General features: G+C 36.8%; 1 long non-coding RNA gene across 1 annotated transcript; it reads right to left on the bottom strand.

Moving 5' to 3' along the window:
• Window positions 1-11330: 11330 nt before the first annotated feature.
• Window positions 11331-12158, bottom strand: LOC119075980. The gene is made up of 2 exons (XR_005087519.1): window positions 11865-12158; window positions 11331-11594 (listed from the first exon to the last, which is right to left on the bottom strand). It is a non-coding gene; the product is annotated as an uncharacterized LOC119075980 (long non-coding RNA).
• Window positions 12159-14897: the final 2739 nt, after the last annotated feature.

The raw sequence follows: 14897 nt of genomic DNA, 5'->3' as shown, positions 1-14897 counted from the left end.
TGGAATCTACACGAATTCATAACTTTTTTATGGTTGAAAGATTAATTTTGCGAGCTACCTCCGATTTCGTCATTCTGAAGTCCAATCGTCATTTTTTCATTGGTGCTAGTAGAGAGCAATTCACATTATGGTTAACATTTGTCACGTGATTACTTTGACCAATATATTCAGTGCGAAGCGACATATCTTTCAAAGATTATCAGAATCAGTGGAGAAACGAATCTCTCCAAAAAGAGCACTATGTATGGTGGCAGCACCAGTCTACAGTAGTCCAATAGTCGAACACTCATTGTTCTTTTATTCATAAAGAAGTTTTTCAATGGAAGAAGAATATGTTCAATATTGATACATGTCTGGCACCTTCTTATGTGATATTCCATCTAAGATTTTATTTTGTTCTTGGCCTAGGTCCAGTCTTGCGGTTACTGGTCCAAGGATCAACTTTTACGATGTCAATGAAATGTGTCACGTGATTGTTTGAGCCACTATTTCGAGCGAAGCGACGTATATGTCAAAATTTGCTTCATTATTTCAGTACATTCTAAGTTCATATGCTACGGGACTAGTCTGAGGGATTCTTTTGGAAAACGGCCTACTGAAATCGGACACATTTTCCAATGGACTTTTTTTGTATGTGTCCAGAAACGTACTCGACCCTAGACGTCAAAACCATTTTCAAAAAAATTCTTTGAAGCTTGTGTGGCTGGTGAGTGGTCATCAAAGACCGAAAACTTGCAATTTTCTTACACAAATTTCTTCAGTTACACGAGCCATACAGAGTCGTGTGGGGTGTCATTAGAAAGGTAATTACATGTACTTCCGGGGCAAATAGGGTCTTATTGGGTTTAGAATTCATCCACACTGAGATATGTGCTTCTGTGTTTCTCTAGGTACAGGAAACGCAAATGGTCGTGTCTGATGTCATTGGAAACGTAATTTTATGTACTTTGGGTCTTAGGGGGTTATTTCATCGTAGATGCATCCAAACCATATAAGACCCTATTCGGCCCAAAAGCACATGCAATTATGTTTCAAATGACACACCACACGACCCTGTACGGCTCGTGTAACTGGAGAAATTTTTGTAAGAAAAGTGTAAGATTTCGGTTTTTAATGACCTCTCGTTGGGCACACAAGCTTCAAAGAATTTTTTTGAAAGTGGTTTTGGTTTCTAGGGTCAAAGTCCTTTCTGGACACATATAAAACATTCCAATAGAAAATGCGTCCGATTTCGGTAGGCTGTTTTTTTAAAAGAATCCCTCTCTGCTGTTTCAACAAATCATTTATATTTCAACAGTCGTGGACAAAGCGCAGTAAAGTCTAAAGGACAAGAAAAACGGCACACGTAAACGATAGGCCCCACCTCTGGTATTCGTTTGAATAACAAAAATTTTAGTCAAAAGCCATGAAGTAAATGACTTTATTGCATGTCCCATACGAAAGTCGACCATTACGTATCAGTTTACGCTCTGCCAAATTGATCCATTACATAAAGCAAATTTTCGGTTAATTTTACGTGCATTAATTGGTGATGATCAACTTCTCATGGGGCAGGATTAAACCAGATTACATTGGATGCAGCCATGTAATTCAAGTTAATTTGGAGACGACTTTGTGATACTCGCAAAACCCATTCGTGTTTTTTTGAGTAATTTGCTTCAGTAACTGGTCTTTTCGACAAGTGGTATTGTACACCTCGCCTTCGGCTCGGATCGAAAGAAGACAGTTATCGAACCTCGTTGCTCAAAATGCACACTTGTGACTTTGCTTTTACCACAAAAACTGTCATCTCATGTAATGAATTACTTTCGCGGCATCCAATATAATCTACAATTGTATCAGATACTTAAAAGCCATAGCCTATTTTAGGCAATTTCTTAAAGAACTTTCGGGAATTTTAGAGAATTTCGAGAATTTTCGGGAATTTCGAGAATTTTCGGGAATTTCGGGAATTTCGAGAATTTTCGGGAATTTCGAGAATTTTCGGGAATTTTCGAGAATTTCAAGAATTTCAAGAATTTCAAGAATTTTTGGAATTTTCGGGAATTTAATTCCTAAAATAGGCTATGTTTCAAGCGAAGTTTAACCAATTGAAGTAACAGATTCAATGATTCGAAAACGTCAAGACAAACAAATCAAACATAAGGGCAGTTATGTTGCTTCCAGTTTATGATGCGTTTCTGCACTAAGCGAGGCACTTAGTCGTGATTAGAAAAATGACTAATTGAAATTTCATATTCATAAGCAACAACCGGTTTGAATGGTTTAAATGTCACCGGCAAACAAACAACACAATTCCAACAATTTTCCATGGAGAGAAAGATTATTTTCAATTTCCTTTTAATAAATTTGCTGAAAATTCACATTCACATTTTTGCACCACACCATACCATGTAGAGAGAGTAGAAGAAAGACAATTCAATGCAAACTTTCCACACCGACCAAACTAAGCCGGGTTGCACACACATATTCGTATATTTATACACCCGAAAATAGAAAGTTGAATACTTATGGTTATCCTCCATCCTTTCATCATAAATCTTACGTAAACACATTGGGTCAAAAGAAAGAGCCGTCCATTTACCCAAACTTTATAAACATGCAGGAAAAGCGCTTAAACGACCCTTATTTACATATCTAAACCCTATTTTGATAAACCACGTTCTGATAAATGGTCTAGTTTATGTGTTCATATAAAAGAGAAGAATGCGAAATGTTTTGTGGAAAATGGAAACTGGACAAGACACCATACACACATCCACACAGTGTGTGTATAGTGTGCTGGCGATATGGGGATGGGGAGGTGGGTTTTTCTTATGTTTAACTGCATAAATATGTATGTGGGACTTTGAATGCGGATAGTTTATGTTCTGAAAAGGAATTTTCGTTTTTGAAAAGTTGTTTCGGGGATATAACAATGGGGCAAAATGTATGTAAAACTTATGTCGGCGATGGTGATTTGTTTTTATAGGAATGGTTTTATCGGAATGGCATATACAGCGTCCACACATAAATGTATGTATATTTAACTGTCATGCATTACATATGATCGTACATGTGGAAAACTTTAACGATTTATGTGAAAAACACGTCCTTTTTGTGCTGAGAAAACAAATGAAATTCGGAATCATTGTTATTAGGCAAACGAATGGCTTTAGTGACTCAGTTATCGTTTAGGTCATTTATTTTGATAGTCAGAGTGGACTTCATTTTCATGGGCTCTTTTTTCGTTGTTACATTGCTGCGATGAGTGCATTAACTTGATAATATTGGATGAAGACATCCTCAAATTATGTCAGGTGGTTAGCACTCTAGTGAAAACTACAGGTGAATTTTCTTTTGTTCGACAGGGGAAAGGGGATGTGGGTATTCTGTAAAAGATGAGATTTATGCATGTCCTCTCTTATAGATTATCTCAAAAATTCCTTTTTTTTAGTTCTCGCATTGGGAAATAGATACACCCTTCGGAGTGATGGGATTCTAGGAACTGACCTGCAGATACCTCAATTTTTCCTCAAATCCAGAAGAGACTAGAAAAAACTGCTAGAAATGTTAGTTTTCCTTGAATTCAAGCTTTGGGAAGAAGGTAGACCTTTCAAAGTGATGGAATTCTAGAAAGTGACCTACAGACACCTCAGACTTCCCTCTAGTCCAGAAGAAAGTTCGAAAAAACCTATGAAAGTACTCACCATCCTAAAGTTCTAGCATTAGGAAGAAGGGCTCCAAAATCATCAACTCAACGCATTATGGTGTGATAGCATCGTGCGGAAAGATAGCAACAGATAAACTACTTCTTTCCGATATTCTTGAAGCAAAGCAACATAACATCCCCATCAATGGTGAATGCCAGTTCACAAACTGTACGCCCAACAACATTGTCGTATTCAACATAAGGAAGGAGAGATGGAATTCTTGGAACTGACATCTAAACACTTCAATATTTCCTCAAATCCAGAAGAGACAACAAAAAAAAACTGCTAGAAATGCTAGTTTTCCTTGAGATCTAGCTTTGGGATGCATTTGGGAAGACTCAGACCCAGTGGTATAGTTACATATCATTCAATGGTCTTGTATTTTCTTGAGTAAAAATCGTTCAAATCGTTCGAAGCGCTTCTTAATTCAAACAATTTTTGGCGAAAAAAAACTTGGGAGTAAAGTACTGGTGCTTCCTAGAGCTGTGGCGACCGATTTTTTGATATGCCAGAGCTCGGCCAGCTATCGTTGATAGGGTATGAAATTACCTTTCCAAAAAGCCACCACACTTTAAAATTGAATAAGAAATTGACAGTGAAATGAGTCTCAAAGTTAGCGGTTCTTTTGGGCAACTTTTCCATAAATCCTCCATAGACTGGGCAGTTCTGGTCCATTGACAAAAAAGTTGTTCCATGAGTTTTAGGTATTGGATCAAAGTTTCTGAAACCGTTGAGACCACTAAAAAATATTTCGATTTGACGCTTGAACCCTTGAATAAAAGTCAAAGTCAAAGTTTTTCGATTCGATTTGAGACAAAATTTTAAGCGAAAAACTTTTAATTCAAGGTCTATCGACGATCAAAAGGAACCATAAGCTTCTTGTTTTTCTCTTGTAAAATGGAGCATTAAGATCATTGTCTTACGTTTTGTAAGAAGGAATTCCTTGTCCACGTTTTGTGAGAAGGAACTCCTTGCCTACGTTTTGTAAGAAGAAACTCCTTGCTTTGTAGAAAAGAGCAGTTTTGCAGAGTGTAAAAAGAACCAAAAGAACCTCGGATGATATTTTGTGTGTGATTATATAACTGCATACGTGTTGCAAACAACGTTTTATGTAATTCTGTGACGTAATGATGATCTGTTTCTATTCCAAAACACGAAACCATACATTATACGACACAAATAACCACTTACAATCCTGAGAGACAATTGTCCAATGCAAATTTTTGCGACAACAAAATCGTTAACATTTGCCACATCTCAACAGGCAGTCGCAAAAATATTCACAGAATAATTACATTCACGTACATGCATCTATGACTACTCTCCTTATATTGTGACTATTTTGGCCTCTTCTGGTGAAATTTTGTTAACATTGTTTGTTGATTTTAACATTGTATTGCGCATCAGTCTTTAGTGGTGTGAACGGTGTGAGTAAATTTTGTCGCAGGTAAATCAATCTTAATAAAAATAAAAACGACAATGATCAATTACCAGGGCCTATTTTCAAAATTTATTTCACAAATTTCATTAAATTCATGAAATTTCATTAAATTCACGAAATTTCATTAAATTCACGAAATTTCATGAATTTCACGAAATTTCACGAATTTCACGAAATTTCACTAAATTTCATTTAAGTTTTCCGCAGTGTCATTTATATCAGAATACCATTTATTTTGAAGTTTTTAGCCCCGTACGAAGTACGTATTGCGTGCCGTGTGTAATTGATGGAATTCGAAGCAGACTGTGAGGGTAAAGGGTTTGCCTGTGGTCACAGATTTTCTTTCAGTCTGTCTGTCACGTAGATATCGTGAAGATGGGCATATTCGGGTCAGCCCTTCGTAAGTTAAGGGTCGCCTAATTGTGTCAAGGTCTTTCGGGGATATCTACGGCAAAAAAAACGATAGAAATGAAATGAAAAGATAGGAATTGTCGATACAAATTTAGGCAAAAAAAGGTTTATGGAAATCGGTCCTAGTTGTGTTTTGCACATACATAAATCGAGTAAATTTCATCCGATTTTGCTAATTTTTGTTTTATATGGAAAGTAATTGAATACCATAGTTATTTGTGTGTCTGTTTTGAACTCACTTCGTTCGGACTACAACTCGCGAAATTGCCTAAAATTAATCGTCCAAAACAGACGCACAAAAAAATTTTCATGTAAGGGGTCGAAAACCTAAGAAAAATTTCAAAACTCCCTCCCTCACATGAAAAATAAAATTTTGTTGAAAAAATTGTAAAATTTGGGTCCTTGGACTAAGGCCGCTAATCGGCCCTAAGTGATTTTCCTACGATTTTCCTAATTTTTGTTTAATTTGGAAGGTAATCGAACACCGAAGAGAAGGTTGTTGAAAAAATGTTAAATTGGGGTCCTTGGACTAAGGCTGCTACTCTGCCCCATGTGTATTTATACTCAATAAATTAAAATTTTAGGTCAATGTGAAATTGGTGTTACACTTGAAAGGAACGTCGTACGGTAGTTCGTAATTGCAATATGCACAATTTCTAAGATGTACGCATTTATATCGTTTTCTCAACTCAGTGACGAAATAAGAAATTTTCGTCGCATTTTTTGAGAAAAACGTTGTATGCAACTCGTTGATAAATGATTTTTTAGGCACACGATGTGTATTGTCACACTCGACCTACGGCCTCGAGTGACAATCTACACCTCTAGTGCCTAAAAACGAATTTATCACTTGATTGCATAAATTACTATTATGTAAAATTTTCATTTCAAAAGTTCACTTTTCGCGGTTGTTGCAGAAAACGTTGTATGCAGCACGTTGCGAAAAGTGTGTTTTCGTCACACGATGTGGTTATCAAACGAGCGAAGCGTTATCTAGTGACGAAAACAACCACTTTTCGCAATTTGTTGCATAAATAACTATTTCAAGTTTTTTCCACCGTTTCTTGAACTCACTTTTGCACATGTACATTTTGCACATTTCATGATAATTTAACTTTAACTACGTTTACGGGCGCAATAGGTTTACGGTCAAGTAGGGTGACTATGTTTGTTATCGTTCTTGGATGATAGCGGCAATAGGTGACAGTAGGGTGACAGTCACACTAGGGTCACGTACGCAATAGATATACAGCAAACGCTCCGACTGTTATGATAACTCGTTTTTATTTAAAATGAATGATCGGTTGAACCGAATCGGTTCAACGTCATTAAATTGAGAAAGACTTGAGAAGAATCATTATTTCTGACGTTGTCGCTTGATTAGACTAATCTAGAATATTTTTATTTCTTAATTAAATCGTGAGCTCTTTCAAAATAGATTTTAGTCGTTTAACACACATATATAACAAAGTGTGATCCCAAAAGGGCGACGACCGATCATACCTTACACCGTAGACATTGTTAATTTTTTATACGTAAAAACAATAAAGCGGAGAAAAAGCCAAAACTCAACAATGGTTCAACTGCGTTTTCAAGGATTGTGGAATCCGACAACGGAAGGCTCGAATGGTCAAATTTGGATTTGTTGCATTATTTGTAACAACATTTAAAAACCTACAATGATAGAAGGTTCTGAAAGAACCAGGTTAAGACACCCACGAAGGCGGGTGACACAAGAATCGATAAACGTACTCAGTACAGATTGTGTGTGAACTCAACTTGAAGAAAATATTTTTTAGGAAAATTCGGAATTTTGTTTTTGTTACGTTGCCTTTTTCATATAAACTTCGAAGATAAACAGATAAACAGTGAAACGATCGCTAAAAGTTCTCTTCGTATTTTGTTTCAAAAATCGGTTCCCATTGGATTTTTGCAGAAATTGGATTAATTTCGTGAAATTTACGAATTTCATGAATTTTACAAAATTTCACAAATTTCACGAAATTTCACGAATTTCACTAAATTTCACGAATTTCATGAAAATTTCACGAAAAATAGGCACTGTCAATTACCGCAGAAATTTCATCTAATGTCGAAGTTTTATTTCTTGTTCTAAGTAAAAACTGCAAAGCTCCAGGAGCTCTAGTATGAAGGACAATCAATTGAACTGTTTTACACATAGCGACGCGCACTGTCAAATTAGACAGAAGAACAAAAGAAAAATTTGAATTTGATCTCCTTCGTGTCGCTAGAGTTACACTTAGCTTAGACATTCGTTTGAGAAAGAGGTCACTCATCTAAACATTAGACTTGTGTTAGCTCGTCATATCCATTAAATTAGCCCCGACAAACCTTTTTCCGGAAACAAAATGAAAATTAAAACAGGTTTTTATAGTTGGAAAAACCAGATATCCAGCACACACACAGTCTCTATCGGGGTACATCACGTTTAGGCATTACAATACCCCAGTGATACATACGGAAGATTGAAACCCAAATCATGCGATAGACCATTTTCGACGAAACGTGATTCACTTATTCACAATACTACATTCACCCCCATCAGAAAAAAAAGCCACACCAACAACCCGAATGCTTCGCTCTGCAACCCTTTCCCACACTTTGCATTATTTAGAGTCTACCACTCCCGGTTAAACTTTATAATGCTTTCTCTGACGAAAACGACCGGGCTGCTACGAGATGGTGGCAGAAGGGAACTGGGAAAACGAAATTATTATTTCTCATCATAAAATGAATCAATTATTGAAACCGCACCAGAAAACCAATGGTGATAATATATACCTAGTTACCGACAAATTGAATAATATTCTTCGTGCTTATGCCAGCCAGCCCCCGAGTCTATCCGCATCACGTCGATATACATCAACCATATATATATATATGCAAACACACCGTTCCCATTCCCGAAAGCCAATTTAAACTATGAGAAACTTAGAAGACATGCATGTTACGTAAGCTTGTCGGATCCTTTTCTTCGGAAACATTTATCGGACTTTACATGGAAAATTGAATTCACCATAATTTTAATGAACGGGTTTGGGTTAAGTAAGCACAGTTATTGTTGTATGCGGTGCGGCAGACCGTCCACATATATGCTGATAGATAATGGAATTATATTATGTTCGTACGAGTTAGAGGCCAACATACGCGTATTAACCTTTAACAAGTTGTATGAGAGTGGAGCACGAATCGAGTAGGTTACCGGTCTGATGTGGAAGCGGTGTATGAAGATGTTACATTGTCTTTCTGATGGCTAACGGTGCATATAGTAATGTGTACGTTACTGAATGTAAATCCGAGAGCGAGAGTGAGAGAGGTTAGAGCGAGATAGTGCGACGAGCGGGTGATATAGCATACGGTTTTATTATGATAGACGTGCCAAATAATATTAATTAAGTGAAGTAGTTTCGTGTTATCCCCGAACCCCATACGGATCTAATGTTTCGGATGATTGTAAATGCGACGAAGGAATGCCACTCATTTGAATTATTATTAATTATGGGGCCATTTTCGGTTAAAGGTTTCGTCGAAAGCGTATTGTTTTGGTCGGTTAATTTGGAAATGTAATTAAAGAAATTGCAAGAGGCGATACGGTGACGGTGTTTCGTCGGTTATTTGTTGATTTATTTACATTTGTGACTATTTCATCGGAATTATATTAGACGGCGTAAAGTCAATTTTTTGTAATGTAGTACGATAGAATAATATATTGAAACGACTAACTAATCATCTGTTATCGACAAGGACAACACATATAAACAAAATGACCAATGGTTAATGACGTCTAATATAGTGAAATGAATGTTAAAACGAATGAAGTACAAGATTTTGTATCAATCACGATGAGACATTTTGAACAGACGAAGTAGTAGATTTAGTGAGGTAACAATTTTGTTCCTGCACGACATAAAGAATGGATCTTGAACCGTGATCGATAGAAGTGACATTTTCTGTTGAGATTTGATTGCTGACTGTCGGAAACTATATCGGTTGTAAGAGTATCGACATTATCGGTAAATCAAAATTTATCTTTGCAATTTGTCTAACATTCAAGACATTCATAATAACATTGTGAACTGGTCCGTTGTCCGTGATCGGCACCCATTTGATGACCCTGCCGACACCGTACATTCTGACCGCTTTTGTTCACATCGTAATCATGCGTACCGCCGACCGTATGCCGCCGTTTGATCGATCGATTCGTGTACCGGCGACTTTTGCCATCCTGGATCTGACGCTTTTTGTTGATATTCTTGTCGGTCTTCTCGTCCTTGGTCAATGGCAAACGATTGCTGCCCGATCGGTAACTGTTATTCAGATTGTTCATGTTGCAGCAGCATTCGCCCTTGTGATTCTTGTAGTTCAGCGACAGTGAACGATTCAATTTGGTTGCTTTCCGTTCCAGTGTCGTTAGAATGCGATTCATTTCGCGTATCATATCCCGATCGATGCGCACCGACGATGGGAATGCTTCCATCGGATTGCTGGTGGTCGACGCGTCCGTATCGTCGGATGTGGTGCAACCTTTGACATTTTCTTCGCTACTGTGGCTTTGGGACGATGATAATGCATCTTGCGGTGAGTTCGGTGACGTGGAACCGTGTGAATAAAGACGAGTTGTGTACCGGGATGTTGGTATGCTATACGTGGATACACGTACAGGTTTGGAACGCGACTGGATCAGCGGACGTTCCGGTGATTCGTCGGCAAATGGAATATTTTCGCCTAAAGTTAATGGTTGATGATTTATTGTGCTATCGATGCTGGTATCAAGATCCAAATCTTTGTCGGAATCAAATGATGAATTTCGTAGTGATCGCAACTTATCGTCCTGTAAATTGAAAGAGAAGGTTTAACGGCTTGTTGCTCAAAACAACGAGCAATGTTCGCACATGTTGGTATAATCAAAAAACAAACGCAAATGAATCTGAACAAAATTTTAAAGTTTTTGTCTTCCACTATGTCGTATTGTAGTATCACCTAGTCATCTGTTATTAATGGCCTCTGAATGAGCAACTCTCATAAAAATACAATTTCGACTGTAACACTTGTGACACTTGTAACACTTGCTTTAATGCAATGAGGGGATGACATAAACTGACTTTTCTCCTGCTTCTTCTTCTATTTCGAACTCAAGGAGACTTTACATTTTCCTACGAGATAAAGCTGTGTAGTGAAGCTTTCGCTTTTATGAATTATTTTAATGGAAAGTGAACTTATCGTTCGAATCGGTTTTCTTTGTTCTTTTTCCAATTTTTCAGAACAACGGTCGTTGAATTCATATCAGTTCATTACAGTTGTGGCTTTGGTGACAATAACTTGTGTTTCTGTGTAAAATTTTAATTTATTTATTTATTCAAAATGGAAAATTTGGTTCCTCAGGATTTAGCCGTGACGAGTGAGTAATTTTTAGTAGCATTTATTTATACATACCCCAACCATTTCCAGATCTAAAAGTTAAGCGTTTCAAGGGATTTTGAATTCAAATTTTTTTTGGTTATGTTAGTTGTTCAGACGCTTTGCTGAACTTTTTTTTGGCCATAAGGGACTGTTATCAACTCCTCAAAACAAATCAATTCTGCCATGCTAGCAAAAATAACACATTGCACTTATTTCTTGTAGAAAGGCTGACATATTCCACTTTTCCCATTGGAAGCTAGACGAAGTTCAAAGTTTTCGAAAGCTTCTCATAGCACTCTATCAGCGCGATATGTGTTGTTTTATCTTAGCACTGCAGAATTCACAGCTTTTCTAAAACTCAAGTCTTAGCGCATCAAAATTATTATTTATTGACGAAATAATTCTCCGCCATCAATGAAATCTTTCAGCACAACGGCTTTCACTTATGATGATACTCATAGAAACAGTTTCGGTGTTTATTGAAACACAAATAAACATTACACTTTACACAATAAATCGTCGACTTTTTGTCACATGTCTCTAGCGCACATTCTGAACTCGTTTCGGAACACTCTGGCAAATGATCTTCTCTGTCGTATCGATTTTTGCCTCCGTCATTCGAATTGTCTCTAAATTATTGATAAACTTTTTTACAAGAATGAAATTGCATAAAATCAAATGAGAAACAAGAAAAAAAATTTGACCGAACCGAAAATTATTTCTTCTGTTCTGACTTCTGAGATTTAATCATTATGTCAGCGTGCACATCAATAAAAAAGTTTATCAAATTTCACATAAATTTCTGATTTATTCGACGATGTCATAACTGAAGGGCGTATTTTTAGTTACCCGGTTCTGAAAATATGCCCTTCAGACATGACACAGTCTACGACTCAAACCTTTCACTTTTAGAGGACATTTTTCGCAAAAAAACAAAAAACAAAATCGACTTCACGATTGTAAAAAACACGACTAGCAAAGCGGATGATCGAGTAACGTATACTGTTTGAATGTTGCACACACAATGTACACATAGAGCTAAACCAGTCTTGCGGTTCCATTTACCTATTCCAAGAAATCTTCCTCAATGATAAAAATCCCTCTGTTCAAAGCAACGTGACGCAAGTTCCAGATGACAACAAATAAATTCATTTTTTTTTTCATTGTGTTTATTACAAGGTATACAAAGATTCAGGACTTCATATTACGTTCAAATACTTTGTGAAAAGTAACGAAAATTTTAGATTTGAATTGATATAAAAAATGGGTCTGCTAGAAGACACTAAAACTTAAAAGGCATCGGTGCTTAGCTAAAACTGTAGCGTATATTTGCCTATCTCGTGCTGCCTTTTTGATGGTACAGCCGTTGAAAAGTGAAAACTAACATGTTTTCTGTTTTGGGACTAGTTTTGGGTTGAATTGTGGGACAAAAATACTTAATTTAATGAACAATAGTGGCGCTAGTACAAGATAACTTTCTTATGAAAATTTGAAAAAAAAAACCTTTTTAGATGAAGAAAAACAAATAATTTATTTCTGACCACATCAAAAGCAGAAAATTCCTCCGAAGTCAAATTCTTCGATTTAAAGATTTTCGATTAGAAAATAGAAATTATTAGCAATTAACCGCGACCAAATACTTAGTTAATTTATTAAATCACTTTTCGTATCATTTGTATGGGAAAACACGATCAAAACATTGGCTGTGGATGTTTAAATTTGAAACCGACAGCAATGTTTTGATGTGTATCTTCCACACACGTAATTTCCGAAATCTCCTCAACACTTTTAGCCGTTCACAAAAATATTTGGCTATTTGCAATGTTTAACGCACTTAAAAATCGCGAATAATGCACAAAGTTTAGCAGACATTTTCTCACATCACAACCGAATCTAATTTACACAAGAATAATGAATGCGAGAACAATACTACGCGAAGTGGTTCTGACATTTGAATTTTGGCTGCTCATTACCGTACCATTTAAAAATGTGACCAGCAGCTTCAATTCCAATGCATCAAGATTTCACAATTTTACTTTAAATTTCAGAAATAAATATGAGGATATTGTGTGTATTTCAAGATACAATGTCAACAATTCTTGGGAAGGGTCAGCATCGCAAAAAATGTGTACATTTATGTTCTCGATTTTGTTAACTGCTCGTTTGAATTTTTTATGGTGCGAATATGAGCACCCCGAATCAAAAGTGTCAGAATTTTATTGAATAAAAACTTTGCTGGACAACTAGCGCCACTATTGTTCATTAAATTAAGTATTTTTGTCCCACAATTCAACCCAAAACTAGTCCCAAAACAGAAAACATGTTAGTTTTCACTTTTCAACGACTGTATCTTTTCATCAGAATCCTTTTTTCAATACACATGACCGCAATATCGACCACGAATGTATTAGCTTTCAACAGAAAGTAGATTTGGTTGTAGTCACTTGACAAGCTATGAGAAAAGTGGACAGTGTAACGAAATTTTCATAAACTGCTCAGTTCTCTCAGGGTTGGTGAAACTGCTACAACCAAATCTATTTTATGTTGAAAGCTAACACATTCGTGTCATTATTGCGGTCGTACATACTTGAAAAATGATTCTGGTTTAAAGATATCATCAAAAGACAGTATTTAAAAATCACCCAAATGTATTCTTTTCAGCAAAGCACGGGATGCCTATTAAGTACTGACAATACGTATGAGCCAGTATATGGTCAAATGCTGGAATTTCTCAAATACGTATTTTGTATCGAAAATAGGGTACGCATGAAATGTTTGATTTATTGTTTAGTACCGAACCTTCGATCTTTTTGTATAACAAAATAATATTATTTGAATGCTAACGTTCAGTGTTCAGAGTCGGAAAAAGATCTATAATTTACCCAGTGATTAACGACAAGAAGAATGATTTGGAGATCGTGGAAAAGTTTATCGTACAATTAATGTTGAGCGTATGCCTGCTGCCTGAAGGAAAGTTTTAGTACCCACTAAAAAATAGCAAGCAATAGGCTTCAAGATTTCATTTAAGTGTGGAGTAGTCCAGTACGCCATATGAGAGAAGAAAAAAATAAACAAAATGTAGGTCATTTAGTATGGACAGTACATGTTCACCGTTAAATTGAGACCCAAATCACCACACACTTATAGAACATTACGTTAAAATTGCATTTTTCCAAAATGACAGCTGTCGGCCATTTTGTTGACTCTTAAAATATTCCACACACGAAACTCTACAACTTAACCTTTGGAAGCAACTCTGTATCTACCTGTACCTATTTTGTGATATCAAGCCAAAATCCTTAATCCTAACCTTAAATTTGGACGATATTTCCAAGATGGCGGCTGTCGGCCATTTTGTTGGGTCTCTAAAAAATTCTACTAATAAAACTCTATAACTTATTCTTTGGAACCAACTCTCTATCTGCACAACAGCAGCCAATATTAACAACTTTCAATCATCAAATCGCAACTAGACTAGACATAGTGGTCTCTGAGTAATTCTCTAGAATAATTTGGACTTCTCCTAATCCAGTGGTGCAGCTTCAAGCTGACTTCCGACGAGAAGCTGACCAGATTGAAGTAGACGATGGTGGAACGTCAGCAATGGCACTGGAAGCCATCTCTACGGTACAGACGACCCACAGATTGACGAAACTAATGGTTGGAAAATTGATGGGGAGCACGTACCAGACGATTCTTAAAAAAATCAGCAATGGGCACGTGCAAACCATCAACGACGCCATTAAGTTGACAAATCCGGTGATGGTAGATGTTTTAAGACGCCTGGAAGATAATCGGGTGCTCCTGGGATTCAGCCCTGCGAGAAATCAACCAGCAGTCCCAGCGCCACCACCAGTAGTCCCAGCGTCACCACCAGCAGTCCCAGTGTCACCACCAGTAGTCCCAGTGCAACTAACAAGACCTCCACCACC

Source organism: Bradysia coprophila, unplaced genomic scaffold (assembly GCF_014529535.1).
Source record: "Bradysia coprophila strain Holo2 unplaced genomic scaffold, BU_Bcop_v1 contig_232, whole genome shotgun sequence".
Lineage (NCBI taxonomy): Eukaryota > Metazoa > Arthropoda > Insecta > Diptera > Sciaridae > Bradysia > Bradysia coprophila.
Note: the sequence above shows the minus strand (reverse complement) of the source record. Positions and strands in the feature narration are given on the sequence as shown.